Source organism: Pogoniulus pusillus, chromosome 28 (assembly GCF_015220805.1).
Source record: "Pogoniulus pusillus isolate bPogPus1 chromosome 28, bPogPus1.pri, whole genome shotgun sequence".
NCBI classification, from domain to species: domain Eukaryota; kingdom Metazoa; phylum Chordata; class Aves; order Piciformes; family Lybiidae; genus Pogoniulus; species Pogoniulus pusillus.
Genome location: NC_087291.1, coordinates 13,871,721 through 13,887,961, shown reverse-complemented (window position 1 = coordinate 13,887,961; position 16,241 = coordinate 13,871,721). Strand labels below are relative to the sequence as shown.

The following is a 16,241-nucleotide window of genomic DNA, read 5'->3' as shown; positions in this document are numbered from 1 at the left end:
AGGAGGGAGCTCAATCGGCTAAGTCTAAGCTCCCTAGAAAGGATGCCCAGGTTCAGCTTGATGTTAACTCCAGTTAGAAATGTTGAGGGCAGTGATCTCTGCTGCTGGCAGTGTGGAAAGGTAAATGTGCTATAGAACAGAGCAAGTGAAGAGGAAGGCTTTACAGGAACTGGCTAAGGATGCACATGAAGCTGGAAGTTGAGAGGGAAAAGTGGTTACAAGCTGAAACAGAACTGGGGGCTGAGCAGGAACAATGGCTACTTTTAATTTTGTAAGGAAGAGAATAGATCCTGAATTGTACTTTTTCTGGTAAAAGAGGGGAAAAAAAACCCTCCAAAACAACAGTCCAAGCTCATCTTGTGCCTTGTGTAGGTGTATAGCACAAGGGCAGATTGTGGCCATGTCCTGAAGGACTCTCTTGGTAATATTTTGGACCTGTGGTGCAGGTGGACTCTCAAGGAGCTACCATATATTCTATGGTTAGTCTTCATTCCCTGTGATGAATAGTTTAAAAAGGTGGTAAATCATAGGCAGAAGATTGTGCCAGAAGTCTCTGCTTATAGGTAGGAGAAAGGGATCACATCTTAAGACAATAATTAGAAGTTTCTACTCTTGTTGGCTTAGTGTTGGACTTGGCAGTGCTAGTAATGGTTAGACTCAATGACCTTAAAGGTCTTTTCCAACCCAAATGATTATGTGATTCTTTGCTGTTGAGAACTTTTTAGAAGTTTTTATTTAAAAGGGTTTTGAGTTATTAGGACTACAGAGAAAACAGCTGCTGCTTCTCCTGAATATCAGTATTTTGCATCTCAAATGTGACTCTCACATTACATACTCCTTACCAAGCATGCTGGAGAAGGATGCTTGTTTTGAAATGCAACCGTAGTCTTGCTCACACTTTGAAAGTAATTTTCATTCAGCTTTATTGCTGATATTACATACCATTTTTATACTCTCACTATGTATGAAAACATCACTGTCTAGATGGAGGAAAATCGAAGATGAGGCCTCTGTCTCTGCTGGTATTCAGTTATCTAGTTGGTATGGATTTGCTGTTAAATCATTTTATGCAAGAAAAATGGAGAGCAAATACAATCGAATCTATTACCTTAAAGATGCAGTGTGTGCCTTTCCCACTCTTCCCTTGTAGTACAATGTGAAAGGATGCTTGGAAACTGCAGTGATGGGGCACAATAGATACTGGTAATAGAAACCAGTTCTCCTAAGTCAAACTAACAAAAGCAGGGGGGAAGTCTGCTAAAGCAAACATCTTGGACTGTGGTAGCAGAACTTGAAAGACTGGACCTGCCTAATGACAGCCTGCGAGTCCTTGCTGAATGAATTTGTACAAAGCAGTAATGAAGACAAACAGTCTATTTAGGCGTTGCTGGAAAGCTCCCATTCAGCCAGCAGCTGGCATCAGTGTTGTCAGTCAAGAAGACACAAGCAAGTGACAAATAACTGAATATGTTGAAAAAATGAGATGACAATGAGCCGATTTCTCATTAGCACTTCTTTTCTTCTCCTTTAGATATTGTAAACACGTAATTCAGGGCTGGTTGTACCGGCCTCATAAATGCCAGTAAGTCACCTCTGAAGTAGTGTGCAGATGGGTAGCTGCTGTCCGGGTGGGAGAATGGTTCCAGCTCCACAGGAGCCAGGCCCTTTGCAGCCCAAGGTCTTCACAGCTCTCTTTGTTCCTGAAGTAACTTCTGTGGGACACAAGAAAAAACAAATCCTGTGTGAGTGGGATTGTTATGATGTGCTAACAGGCTTTTCTTGCTCTGATTAAAAAGAAAGCCGTTTTAATGAGAACTAGGGTGAGGATTACTGTCTATTCTAGGGCTGAAAGAATACTTTAAAGCGCAGCATCAAAGTCCAACAATCGATTCCTTTTGCTCTTTTTTTTTATTTCCCCCTCCCTTTTCTTTGTATTCTTCATACATCTCTTGTGTTTTTCTTCAGATAAAGGAAATTATTAAGTAGCTGTAAGACGGAAGCATTTAAAAATGTTACAGAATTGCCTGTGCAGGCCTTCTGCTGTAGAACAGATCTCCCAGCAGTATAAATAGCCTTGGACTGCAGTGATTTGTACTTTTTGTTACACATCCAGTGTAAAAAAAAATGGGACGTTTCGGTACCACAGAAACGGAATACAGTACAAATAGGACTTTTGCAGCCAAACATTCTCTTCAAGCACCTGAAAGCTGTTTGAGATGTAGTGTCTGGTTTCAGCATCTTACCTCCTTTCTTCCTCCTAAGGTCTTTTCTCTGTCAGATCAGACTTGCTTTGCAGAGTCACATTTTATTTTCAGTTGGGTCATCAATATAAATTCAGGTGGTACAAAGCAAACAGGTCCCACAGTGGAAATGTGTTGAGCTATTGTGGCTTTCCAAGCTTCTCCACTCAAAGCAAGAGAGTGAATTGGGCTACGCTTACCTGTGATATGTGTATGTGATTGACTTCAACGAAAGTTTAAGTCCTAAAGTAGAACATGGGACTTTCTTCATGTGACCAGTCCAACACCATATGGCAATTTTTCAGTCTAGACATTGTGTTGTATGCGAGTAGTTTGGGATTATTTTGTGTCTTTTGTTCTCCCTCCACCCCATCGAATCACTGGGCAACTCATTTCACAGTATTTTTGCATGTTCTGCTGTACATTGCTCAGTTTAACAGTTCTGAAAGGGATGTGTGTGTGTGTATTTGTGCTCTTGTGGCCAAGAAGGCTAATGCCATTCTGGGGTGTATTAGAAGGGTTGTGGTTAGTAGATCAAGAGAGGTTCTCCTCCCCCTCTACTCTGCTCTGATGAAGCTGCATCTGAAATATTGTGTCCAGTTCTGGGCCCCTCAGTTCAGGATGGACTTCAGAGAACTGCTTGAAAGAGTCCCACACACAGCCACAAAAATGGTGAAGGAGAGTAGACACTGAGGGAGCTCTTTAGTTTAGAGAGGAGGAGCCTGAGGGGTGACCCCTATCAATGTTTTTAAATATGTAAAGGGTGAGTGTCAAGAGGATGGAGCCAAAATCTGCTCAGTGCTGCCCAATGACAAGACCAGGGGCAATGGGTGGAAGCGGAGGCGTAGGAAGTTTTGTTTAAACATGATGAGGATTTTTTTTCCCTGTGAGGGTGACAGAACACTGGAACAGGCTGCCCAGGGCGGGTTGTGGAGTCTCCCTCTCTGGAGATATTTAAAACCTGCCTGGATGCATTCCTCTCTGATCTGGTATAGATGATTCCGCTCTCCAAGGCGGTTGGACTGGATGATCTTCCGAAGTCCCTTCCAGCCCCTGACAGTCTGTGATATATATAGATAGATGTTTACTTTTTCAAAACGTTGCTTCTGCTCCCCTGAGGACAGAATTACAACAGTCAGCTGGTAGATCCATTTCTTCCATGCGCTTCAAATCCACCACAACAGATTAAAATCATTACTCATGGAGGATTTATAGTACTATTTTCTCTCCTTTCTCTCCCTTCCTGCATAACCATGAGTACTCTTAAGTACCTTCAGGCATGTGAAAAAAAAAACACTTGGTGCTTATTTACTTTTCTGAAATGGTGCTGAAAATGCAGCCCTTAGCCTTTTTATGTCTGTGGAAGATGATGATTATATTTTCTTTCACTGGAGGAGTTTTGCACAGCTAGGGGAAGGTGGGCTTCCCCAGTAATACCTAGCATGAGGTTAGAAACCAACCGAACAAAACACCTGATTAGTGCAGCCCCTTCTAGTGCAGTTAACCCTGTTCAAAGGATGTCCTTTCCCCCGTGTGATGAGAAGCATGTGCTTTGGCTGCCCACTCTCACTGTGGAGGTGTTGTTTTTTTTTCCTCTGACTCTCAGGGAAAGTTCAAATTTTACAGTACAGTAAAGATGATGAAATTTCAGGCTTCTGCCAAAAGGCTGCTTTTGTGCGTCGCCTTTCCTTCTCCTCATGTGGGTATTTGTCTGAGCACCCAGCCAGCTGTGCCCTGGCTGCAGCTCTGGGCTCTCTGACCCCAAGGGGTGCCTTTCTTCTGCTTCTCTTTGTACTTTTACTGCTACTTGTCATACTTCGACCTCCCTGAGCAGAGGCTCCCAAGAGTAGAGAGGAACTCAGGGCTATGTGTTTGCACTAATTCACTGGCAGGGTCTTCTTCCATTTGGATGGGTGCTAGTGCTGCCCAGATCTGATCATTGCAACTTCTCTTCCTCCTTTTCAAGTTGACTTTTGACATGTTGTGGTTTTATGGGAATACTGAATGACCTGTGATAAACCAAGTGAAAATCATAAATATTCCAAACCTCCAAACGTCCTCATCCTCAGAGATAATGTGTTTTCTTGCTAATGAGCCCAGTGCTCCTGATGATAACTGGTGCTCTAGTATGCAAATTATGTGGAGATTTGGGTTTGTGCATGTTTTAGCAGTATATCTACCCAGGAATGCACACTGAATCAGCCTTTCTTCTTGCAGTCAGAATCCATGGTGACAGCTCATGAAAGTATCTGCCATCAAGAAGTACTGTGGTCAGTGAAAGCAAAGTGGCACTGCAAGCACTGACCTGGGTCTGGATCAGCCTTTTGCTGCTCTCCGTTAAGGTATTGAATTTTTTTGGCACAGTCAGTGCCTAACCTACCTAGCAATGGCAGCTGCAATGTTACCTTTTTTAAGGATTCAAAGGTCAGTAGTGTGCAATTTGTGCTCAAGCAGATGTGTCTTTACAATTCTGCTATTAACACATCCCACTTTGCCTCTGTTTATAAAAAGTATTTCATTACTATTCAGTATTTTAGTGCCTTGAAATCCAAGGCACAAACTAATATTCTGTCCTCAGATAACTTGTATTCCACATAGGCTGTAGACTACTTTGTTTTCTATTTAGACAGTCAGCTTCCCATTGATTTTAGGATTCCATGCTGAATTGGAATTAGATGGTTAAATAAGCATATTGGAGTGAGTTTTGCAGTGTTAATCAAGACAATGATTAAATGACAAAAGTAGTGGCTGAAGAGGGATGAAGAGAGAAAAGAAAATATGTAAGTTAAATTCCTGCCTAGGATTAGCTCTCTTGACTTTCTGGCCCTGCCATGGGTTGTCTGTGTGTTCACCTTCTTTTAGCAGAAGAAATAAAGTAGGGACAGGTTGGTGTTTGGGTTGTTTTGTTTTGTTTTCTTTGTGTCTTTTTCTTGGTTTGGGTAGGTTTTGTGGTGTTTTTGTTTCTGATTTAGATTGCAAAGTTGTCAGCCAGAGGATCTTACTCTCAGTATGTATGCCAGGTAGCACATCCTAGAGTCTTAATTTTGGCTGCAGACTCAAAATAGTACTGTAATAGTGTTCAAAGATGATCACAATGGGAAGGTGCAGATTTAGCACTACATAAGTTTGGGAAATGCTTCTTTTGTGATGTGGGTAATGTTGATGGAATTATATCATTCTGGTTGAGACCAGGGCAACCTTTGCTGTCTTTTTCTTCTGAGAAAGGAGAAATGAGTGTTCTTCTCAAAGATTGTACAATAAGGGGAAGTTACCTGAGGCTAGTTTAATTTGAAACATGCCTACAGCATCTTGAGTTCTATGGCCTGTGCCAGTGTGTGATTGAGACTATCAGGAAGTTACCAGGTTAGACTTCTGATTTGCAAGGATGTGAATGATGGTCCAGAAGGTTTAAATAGCTCTGCTCTACAGGTACCAGAACAGCATCGAATTGTTGCTATCAGCATGAGGGGAAAAAAACATAAATGAAAGGCAAAAAATAAATCTATCAAGAGGCTGATTTTGGTGGTAGAAGGATAAACAAACAGGCAGATAAGCCTTCTGTTGGAAATAAAAAGCAGCAGCAAACTCGAAGCCTGAAGGTATAAATTCACTTATCCTGTCAGCCAGAATGACACCATAAAGAACTCAAACCAGAAATTTTCTATTGCAAGAATCCTGACCATCTTTCCACAGTGCTTGTGATGTGATAAACGTTCTTCTTTTTTTTTTTTTTCTGTGTGGTCCCATTTGACTACAATGCTAGGAGAGCCTGGCCACGTTCCACATATAATTAATTGCAGCTTTGGTTTCAGATTGCAGCCGGACCAGGCTGCCTCTACCCCTTGCACTTGTTCGCATCTTTAGATAGCTTTCCACTGTGCCAGCTGGTGAGCGAATGGAGCCTTTCACAGCAAACCTAATAGGAATGAATGGTTGAGTCATTGTCCTTGTTGGCGCTCTAGTTAATCTAGTGACAAACAAGGTTGGAGCTGCTGCAGTTGACGTTCTCTTTATTGCATGTGTTTTCAGCATAAACACTGTGTGTAAAGGGATTTCATCTTTCTGCCAGCTCATTGCTGCTTCTTGCTGGTTTTGGAAAGAAAGGATTATTATTTTTTTTTTGTAATGAAGAGACATCACCAAAAGCTGCTATGTATCATCTTCACTTGTTTACTTTTAGTTTCCAGCAGACAGTTGAATACCTGACCTTATGTGGTCAGCTTCCAAGTTTTACAATTTTATTTCTTCTGAGGTTCTATTCTCATAAATGATTTCTGCATCACCTGGGAATGGAAGTTATGCCAAGCTATCTTTTCATTCTTGCCTGCTTAAAGGAATGTGTTTCAGAGAGGGTATTTATTTATACAGCATACTAGTCTAAACAAAATTACAGCAGTGTGCCCAGGTGGCCAAGAGAGCCAGTGGCATCCTGGCCTGCATCAGGAATGGTGTGGTCAGCAGGAGCAGGGAGGTCATTCTGCCCCTGTACTCTGCACTGGTTAGACCACACCTTGAGTACTGTGTTCAGTTCTGGGCCCCCCAGTTTAGAAGGGACGTTGAGATGCTTGAGCGTGTCCAGAGAAGGGCGACGAGGCTGGGGAGAGGCCTTGAGCACAGCCCTACGAGGAGAGGCTGAGGGAGCTGGGATTGGTTAGCCTGGAGAAGAGGAGGCTCAGGGCAGACCTTATTGCTGTCTGCAACTACCTGAGGGGTGGTTGTGGCCAGGAGGAGGTTGCTCTCTTCTCTCAGGTGGCCAGTGCCAGAACAAGAGGACGCAGCCTCAGGCTGTGCCAGGGGAGATTTAGGCTGGAGGTGAGGAGAAAGTTCTTCACTGAGAGAGTCATTGGACACTGGAATGGGCTGCCCGGGGAGGTGGTGGAGTCGCCGTCCCTGGAGCTGTTCAAGGCAAGGTTGGACGTGGCACTTGGTGCCATGGTCTAGCCTTGAGCTCTGTGGTAAAGGGTTGGACTTGATGATCTGTGAGGTCTCTTCCAGCCCTGATGATACTGTGAGACTGTGATACAAGGGTAGGGGGGGAAGCTTATTTTCTTAGAGAGATATTTCAAACGTGAAAACAATTATTTTTGATAGATGCATAAAGCAGAAAATGCGTTCTAATTAGAACAGTTTCTACTGTTGCATTTCCTTGCTAGGAATTGTTTTCAATTCCATGTGTAGCAACCAAATTTTCCCTAAAATACTTCTGCAATTGTTCCTATGAAATTCTAAAAGGTAAACTAACTGTAGGTAGCCTGGAGTAAAAATGTCATCAGAAATGCAGATACATTCAATGTAGAACATGAAAACCACATGTGTTTTCATGAGTGCTTTTGCTCAATGATGATACCTAAAATAGTTTTAGTTCTGGGTTGTTTTTGGTCCTTTTTCCCCCCCAGTTTTCTTTGGGGTTTTTTGTTTGAATACTTTTCTGAGCCTTGAACTGAGGAGGAAAGAGGAATATGAGCCACCTTTCTCCAATTTTTTTAGATCTTTCAAAATCAAACAGGGATAAGTGAGTCAAAAGGACAAAAGCAGTGATGACAACCTTGTCTTTCATGGAGCCAGGATAACCAAAAATGCAGCTCTAGCAGATGCTTTTCTTCCATGATGAACTGTGTGGAGTACCAAAATATGCAACTTAATGACTGCTTGTCAGTCTTCCTGAGGCAGGAAACTTCTATAGTTGGAAGTGAGGGCGTTGTAGCAAACTCCTTCCACCTAGCACAGGTGTGAAGTGTATGTCTGTGGTGAGACCTTGCCTCTGATGATTTTAATGTTCCTGAGCTAATTTGTGTCACCAGCAGCAGGGGGACAATTTCATGCTCTGCCTTCGTTTAGCCCGGAGGAGCTGAGAGGGGAGAAGAGTACTTGGGGTGGCAGCATGGTGATGTCTGGTCTGGCAGGGTGTCTCCCTGAGCCTCTGGGGTAGACGACCTGAGCTATTAATCTGGGCTTTGTTCTGTTCCTCTGGCAGCAGTAAAGTTTTGAAGAGGAAGATCTCTTGTTTGATACTGAAAATTGTTCTTTCCTACAGCAAGTAAAATTGTGTTATCTTCACAGCAGCCCTCATACACCTTCTGCTTCCTTGTTTTCACAATAAAACATCTTTCTGGAATCTCCCTGGGCCTCTGCCCGTGACTATAGTTGTAAAGGAGGACAAACAAAAGCTGGAAGCTGTAGCAGCTGTCTGAGGGTCAGACATAACTCTGATGCAGAAGAACTGGGAGCAAAACTCTCATTAATACTAAAGGAGAAGTTTGCCTAATTCCCTGCTAAAAACGCTGAAAATCTTCCCCAAGAGACATCGTTTAATAGTCATAATTTAATTTGATTTGTATTAGTCCTCTTTGCCTAATTAAAATGTATATAGAAGAGGTGAAAAGAGCTGTTAAGCTCTTCAGTAAGAGCAGAAAGAAAACCGTCTGTCCTTCTGTAATTCTGCCCTGTTTTGGGACAGTTATCCAGTTACAGTGCTGATAGACAACCACTGTTGACTTTCCTGTCTATTAATCAGAACAATATGCTACTTGTTTGCAAGGGTAGCAAGAGAAGAAATCTAACTAGAGCACAGTTGCAAGGCTTGCTTTAATTAGATTTAAAGCAAATTTTTTTGGTCATTTGTAATCTTCTAAGTGTCCTACTTCTTTGTTTATGGTTGCCTTTAATCTGACATATTTTCTTACTGTGATAAATCACAATGAACTCTCCCTCTTTTTCTGTCTTCTAGTATATAATCTCATTCTCTAGTCTTTACCTAGCTGAACAATCCCACAGACTTGGTTTATCAAAGTGAGGAAACAGCTGCATTTGACCAATTCTTGATGGCCTTTATATCTTTTAAGTTTCTTTATTATACTTTTGAACTTAAGAAAAAAAAATGTATTTTTTTTTTCTTTTTCCAAGGATATGTCTGATGTTCCAGAGTGGAAAAAAAAAAGCAGGGAGGAGAAGATGTTCATTCTTTCATTCTGCATGTGGGAGCTTCCTCAAGGGCCACACACATGATGCAGTCACTCAGAGAGCTTCAATCTTGCTGTGTGACATTGGTATTATGCTGTGTGGTCTGGGAGTCTCTTTGGCTGAAGGTCACAAGCTTTAGGTTATTTCATTTTGTCCTGGGAAAAACACAATTTGGAAGGTGACTAAGAAAACTGAAATTCAGAGTTGAATGATGCTCATAGAAGAGTGCACAAAGAGATGATAAAATCTCATTGTGTGAAAGAAGCAAAATTTCTTTTCCTTCTTTCAGTTCTGGCTTTCCTGCAATAAATAGCTGCTTGAGTAGGCGTTACATTGTGCACAGGAGTTTCCTGCAGAGGGTTCACTGCAGATTTTTTAGCATTAAGGAATACCTTAGAAGGATTAGGGTAAGACTCTTACCAGGCTAATTCTCTAGAGGACATTCCTGATAACATGTGACTGGCTTCTGACTCTTGACCTTCCCGTTTTTAAAATGTAGGCATCAGAATAACTATCAAGAGGCACTATAGCAAATCAAAGGTTTCAATGATTGCCTCCAATTAGGAGGGGGTTTTAACCTGCAAATGAAATGTCACATATTTAGAAGTCCTTACTGGTGATGGTTCTTCATGATGAGATAAAAATCCTGCTTTTCAAATCTGCTGAACTGTACCTTGATCCAGCAAATAACTTTAACTGCATTGAAAGATTGTTAATCAAAGAATCATAGAATCAATCATAGAACTGTCAGGGTTGGAAAGGGCCCCAAAGATTATCCACTTCCAGCCCCTGCGACGGGCAGGGACACCTCACACTAGATCAGGTTGCTCAGAGCCACATCCACGCTGGCCTTAAAAATGTCCAGGGATAAAGGCTTCCACCACCATCCTGGGCAACCTATGCCAGTGTCTCACCACCATTGTGGTGAAGAACTTCTTCCTAACATCTAATCTGAATGTACTCACTTCTAGTTTTGCTTCCTTCTGCCCAGTCCTATCACTACCTGACATCCTAAAGAGTCCATCCTCAGCTTTCCTGTAGGTTCCCTTCAGATACTGGAAGGCCACAATGTCTCCTCAGAGCCTTCTCCTCTCCAGACTTGAACAGGTTGCCTTTGAGATATTTTCTTATCGTGGTACCCCACAATGAACTCTCTCCCCTTCATGACAGCAGGAAAACAGAAATGAACAGATTTCTGCATCTGAGCATTCTTAGTCCCATCTTAATTTCTCTATCCTGCACATTACACTTTTACCTAATAAAAGGGGTCTAAAAACCGTTTTCCTTGCCTCTCTGCTGCAAGACATAATTTTCCCTCCACTGTAAGCACTGCTTCAAATACACTCATTCTAGCATAGTCCACTTTGAGCACCTTACTATCATCTTTGTGGAGATGAGCCAAAAAAGGTTTAGATGAGGTTTGGAGTTAAATTCTCCTGTCATTCACCCACTTCTTCTCTCCTCAACCTGTTCCTGAAGTAGCAGCAGGAGGGATCATTTTCAGAGAAAGAAAATGCTGGGCACACCAGAACTACTTCAGAACTGAGCACAAAGATATTCTGCATTTAGTATTCCTACTGCTGCTTTAAAAAAAAAAAAAGAAACAGTAAGTTTTTCTTGGACTTTGATCTTTTATTTTGTTTCTTTGCTATTGAAAACAAGCAGGTTTGTTCAGCCTAAAGAGAAGAGTTTTATTAAACCCCCTTGCAAACGGTCCCTTATCTGTGTTTGTGTTTCCAAACCTTTCTTCCTTCCTAGCTGTGTCAGTTTGAGGGAGGAGCAAAATCACTATGGCAGCAGGCTGCTTCCCAGACCTGTCAAAGAAACCTGCCAAGTTTTATACGTTTTATTGTGTGTGGGGCTGAGATTCTCTTTTGTGTTTGTCACATAATCAGTCGAAAATAGCAGTATTTGAACTAGGATTTCACACTCCCTCATTCTGTCCCTGGCAGGGCCGCTGTGTGCTTCCTCATCCATGTCAGTCTCATGCTTGCTCCTGAGAGGATAGAAAGGAAACTGTGGGGTAAAAGCCTTAATTTGCTTTGGAAGACAAAGGTCTCATCATGCCTATTGTACTGGGGCACTGGTACAAATCGAAACAGCAGCCCCCTGACAGTGTTCAAATAGGGGGGTTTGGGATTCTGTCACATTTGTTTTCTCATTGGAAGGTCAGCAGGGCTGAGTAAAGTCAGCAACAGCAGATCAGTCTTTGCTGCAAGACTGAGCCACTTTTAAAAATCATCTCTCAAGGGACAGCATCCCCAGCAGAGCAGCCATCACTGTTCAATCAGCCAGTCCTGCTAGGAGCAGGGAAGCTCCAGTGATAGATGCTCCTCTTGCAGGATGTGTTATTGCCATTGGGAAAGCACTTCCACAACTTTGACATGTGCTCACTTCAATATGCCAAATTAATTTCCTAGCTCTGGTTTGGACTCATTCTTTTAAATTGCATCTGGGAGCTGCTGGTTCTGGGCTATTTCTGCAGGCTGAGGGCTGTGGGATTGTGATCATACTGTTGAAACACCTGCACATCCATGAGGAGTCCCTTGGGTCTGGGGTTTTTTTTTGGGTGACATCCCACAGACATTCAGTTCTGCAGATCAGACAAGTCCTGGATTTCAACTGTGTCTAGTCTTGTGGTAATGATATCAAAAGGCTGACCCAGCACCTTTTCTCATAGTCGTGTTGTGCTCTGGTTTTTGAGATGTCCACTAGGGAATACAGGTGGTGCTCCATGCCCATGCACTGGATTTTGATCTGTATCTGTGTGTTTTGACTACTTGATGTAAGTTACAGGATACTCTTGATTCCCTACAAAATGCCCAAGTTTAATTTTGCCCCTGTTTGGAGCCTCAGTTAAACGATTAGAATTGTTCTTTAGGGGCATATATTTCTTTCTCCTGACTCTTTGAAGTGCCTGATTTAGAGCCTTTTGTTGCACTGCTCTTTTGTTACTTGCCGTTTTTCTCCCTTTTGCATCGACAGCAACAAAGAAACCCTTATTTCAGTGCAATTCCATCAGTTACGTATAGAAATAGAGCAAATACCTAGAAAATCAGAATGGATCCCAGAAGGGCCTTCTGGCAATTTCTGTTCCAACTTCAAAAGGTACCATTTACATAATGCAACATCTTCACTGGAATGAACAATTGTCACTTCACACACAACCTTTTGACTTTTATATCTTACATTTAAACAACAGATGAATAAAAATACCTAAAAGAGCAATGTTTGGTTAATGAAGCTGCGAAATTGAAGCTTGTTTCTGATGAACAGCATCAAAAGGAGTTTTCCCTGTTGTTTCAGTAAGCAGTAAGAGGCAGGTTCATGTTAGCTACTCTAATCAAGCCCAGCTTGTCTATTAATCTCAGATGCTCCCCATCCTCAGTTTCAATTTATCTGTTACTGGTCTCCTCTCCTGCTGGTTAAGATTGTAGACAGCTCAGAAAGTGTCTTTTAAGACATTCATGGACATGAAAGGTGTCTATTCATCCTTTTCTTGTCTTAAACTTCTACCCTTGCAAGGATCTCTCTAATGTCTCTCTTTCTTAAAAGAAAAACTGTACTCTGTTTCCATCAAAAAGTGCTTTCCACACAGCTTTGGGCTTTTACCACAGTTGGATAATTCTATGGACTTTTGAAGGGTTTCCCTATGCTCCAACTAAGGCTTTAACCACACTGCTGATGCTTCTCTACAGGGAATTTCTTCGGCTTGCCACTACCTACAGGTTTCTCTCCAGCTGCTATTGCTTTTATTCATGTTTGTGGAGTGTTTGTGTTTTTACCTCTCTCCCCTGGAGCTTTTAGGACAACTACTTAATGGTAGCTTCCACCCTTGGCTTTTCCCATTCTTGGTTTCCTCTTAAACCTTCTTCAGTGGGAGAGTATTTTCTCTAAAAGCTATGAGCAGCTCAGAAAGGCAACCTTGTAGATTTCACTCACTACAACTGTCACACACTTCCATCAAGAGCTAGCTTAAAGGAAACCAGCTTCCAAAACGTTAAGCGCTAGAAAAGCTCACCAGGCACATGCTTGGTATGCCATCTGTTAGGAGCAGGAATGAGGCTGCAGTGGAGAAAGAACACACTGAAAATAAATCCTCTTTCTTGCTCCATGCTACTCTGTGCTCTGCATCCTGTTATCTTGTAGTTGGTTGGGTTTTTTTTTTTTACTACTTCAGGTTTCCTCTGTATATTTGACTTTCAGCCTTTTCCTAATGCACACAAACAACTTCACATCTGCTTCTACATGCATCTCAGGTACCAGTCAGCTATGCCTCCCTCCTGACTGGAAGTATGATGCTAGCAAGTCATAGCTGCTCTTAGAGCAGATAATGTTAAGGCTCTTGTAGGAAGAAACATAAGTCTCTCTTAACCTTTCCAAGGTTCCTTGTGCCCTGGCTTTCAGGTATCTCTTTACAATTCTGAACTGATCCCCTAGTTACTTCCTTTTAGTCTTATTTTTCTTAATCAGATGATGGACAACAGCCAAGGCTCACCACTAGTTCTATTTACTCTGCCTTATACACCCCAACTGCAATAATTCTCAGGCTACATTGTTCTCTGTCATCCAGTTGTATTGTGCAGATGCAATGAAGGCCAAAAAAGGATAGAAAGAGTCCAAGCCTGTTCCTTGTAGGAAATGTCATCTTTGACCTTTGCGGTTGCTGTTAAGCAGGTAGCTACAGCCTGACCTATTTTCAGTGCCCATCCCTAAGAAAGGAAAACATTGCCAACTTTCACAAGAGAAACAGGTCAGATTCTGGCTGCTGTTTCAGCCCACATTTATTTTCTTAAAAGTACAGTGTCCCAAAGACTTAAACTGTCAGCTTGAATTGGGGTAGGATCGTGCTCCCACTGTTAAGATTGGGAATGGTGCAGATCATAGAATCACAGAATTGTTTCAGTTGGAAAAGACCTTTAAAGGCCTTTGAGTCAAATCACTACAACTCCTAGAATCAACCAGGTTGGAAGAGACGTCCAAGATATCCAGCCCAACCTATTACCCAGCCCTATTCAGTCTGGTGCTAAACCATGCACCTTAGTAACACACCTGTCTTTGAAATACCTCTAGAGATTGTGATTCAACCATCTCCCTGAGCAGACTATTCCAGTGTTGGATAAGCTTTGCAGTGAAGAATTTTCTTCCAATATCCAAGCTAAACCTCCCCTGGTGCAACTTGTGGCTGCTTCCTCTCTTCCTCTCACTTGCTACTAGGGAGAAGAGACCAACAGCCACCTCACTACAACCTCATTCTGTGTAGGTGTAGAGAGCAATGAGGTCTCACCTCGGCTTCCTTTTCTCCAGGCTAAACACTACCAAGAGAACTTGCCCTGATACTGAGCCCAGGGGAGCACCACCAGTTATATAGTCATATTTATATAACCAGTTCTGTAATTAAATAGAACTCCATCCACCACAACTCTTTGGGCTTAGCCATTCAGCCAGATTTTTACCCAGTGAAGCATCCACCCATCCAAGCCATGAGCAGCCAGTTTCTCCAGGGAAATGCTGTGGGAGACAGTGTCAAAGGCTTTGCTGAAGTACAGGTAAACAACATCCACAGCATTTGCTTCATCCACCAAGTGGGTCACCTTGTTGTAGAAGAAAATGAGGCTTGTCGAGCAGGACTTGTTCATCATAAACCCATGCTGCCCGGGCCTGATCATCCAGTTGTACTGCACATGCTGTGTAATCACAGTCAGGATGATCTGTTCCATGACCTTCCCTGGCATGCAGGTCAGACCAAAAAGTCTGTGGTTCCTTAGATCTGACTTTCAGCCCTTCTTGTAGATGGGCATCACATTTTCCCATCTTCAGTCAGCTGAGACTTCTCCACTTAGCCAAAACTGCTGGTAATCGATGGAAAGTGGCTTGGTAAGTGCTTCTGCCAGCTCTCTCAATACCCTTGGGTGTATGCCATCCAGCCCCATAGACCTATGTACAGCTAGCAGAAAGTCACTAACTGTTCCTTGGATTATAGGGGCTTCATTCCCATCTCCATCTTCTAGCTCAGAGGGCTGGACATCCAGCAAACAACTGATCCTATGACTAAAGACTGAGGCAAAGACAATATTTGGTACCTGAATGTCATCCTCATCCTTGACCACTATGTTCCCTTCTGCACCTGGCAAAGAACACAGATTTTCTGTACTCCACCTTTTTATTGATAATCTATTTCTGAAAGTGTTTCCTATTCTGTGTAACAGCTGAAGTCAAACTGATTTTCAGTTGAGCTTTAGCCCTTTTAATTTTCTCCCTTCATAGTCTCATGACAATTTGCTGTTCTCCTGAATGTCCTTCCTTTCTTCCAATAATCATAAGATCTCCTGTTCTCCCTGAGCTACAACCAAATGCCTCTATTCAGCTAGACTGCCCTTTCCCAACCAATTTGTCTTTTGGCACGTGGGGACAGCCTGTTCCTGCACTTGTAAGACTTCCTTCTTGGACTTTTTGGTCCTTTAGGACTGCCACCTCCCAAGGGACTCTCTTGACCAGTCTCTGACAGTATGGGCCCCTTCACTCGGAGAGTGTGCGCTTTGCTTTTGCACTTACTCAAGAACCTCTCTTAATGATTTTCAGAGAGGCAAGACAAACTTTTTGAAACAGTAAATCTGGAATCAAAATTTTGGTTTTCCAACCTGGTTGATTCTATAAGAGACCTTCAAGCTCATTCAGTCCAACTTATCACCCAGCCCTGTTCAATAAACCAGACCATGGCACTAAGTGCCTCATCCAGTCTTTTCTTGAACACCTCCAGGGACAGAGACTCCACCACCTCCCTGGGCAGCTTGTTCTGGCTATCTTCCGGCTTTTTTGGGGGGGAGTGTGTGTGTGCTCTTTGCTTATTGGTGGTTTGTTTTGTTTGGTTTTTTTGTTTGATTTGAGAAGAGCTATGCAGGATTTATACTGGAAACCAAGGTCCTACTGGGGCCTGATAGCAATGCCATATTTAGAACTACATCACTTAGTGCCATGGTCTGGTTGACTGGATAGGGCTGGGGGATAGGTTGGACTGGATGATCTTGGAGGTCTCTTCCA

General features: G+C 42.5%; 1 long non-coding RNA gene across 3 annotated transcripts in view; it reads left to right on the top strand.

The window, feature by feature from the left end:
• Positions 1 to 16,241, top strand: part of LOC135187922 (uncharacterized) — a 246,559-nt gene that overhangs the window by 37,559 nt on the left and 192,759 nt on the right. The window contains exons 1-2 of one of the 3 annotated variants that reach the window (XR_010307497.1): positions 1,532 to 1,582; positions 4,458 to 4,582. The exons of the other annotated variants lie outside the window; for them this stretch is intronic. This is a non-coding gene — a long non-coding RNA (uncharacterized LOC135187922). Of the gene's footprint in view, positions 1 to 1,531; positions 1,583 to 4,457; positions 4,583 to 16,241 lie in introns of those variants that run through there. 3 annotated transcript variants of the gene reach the window in all.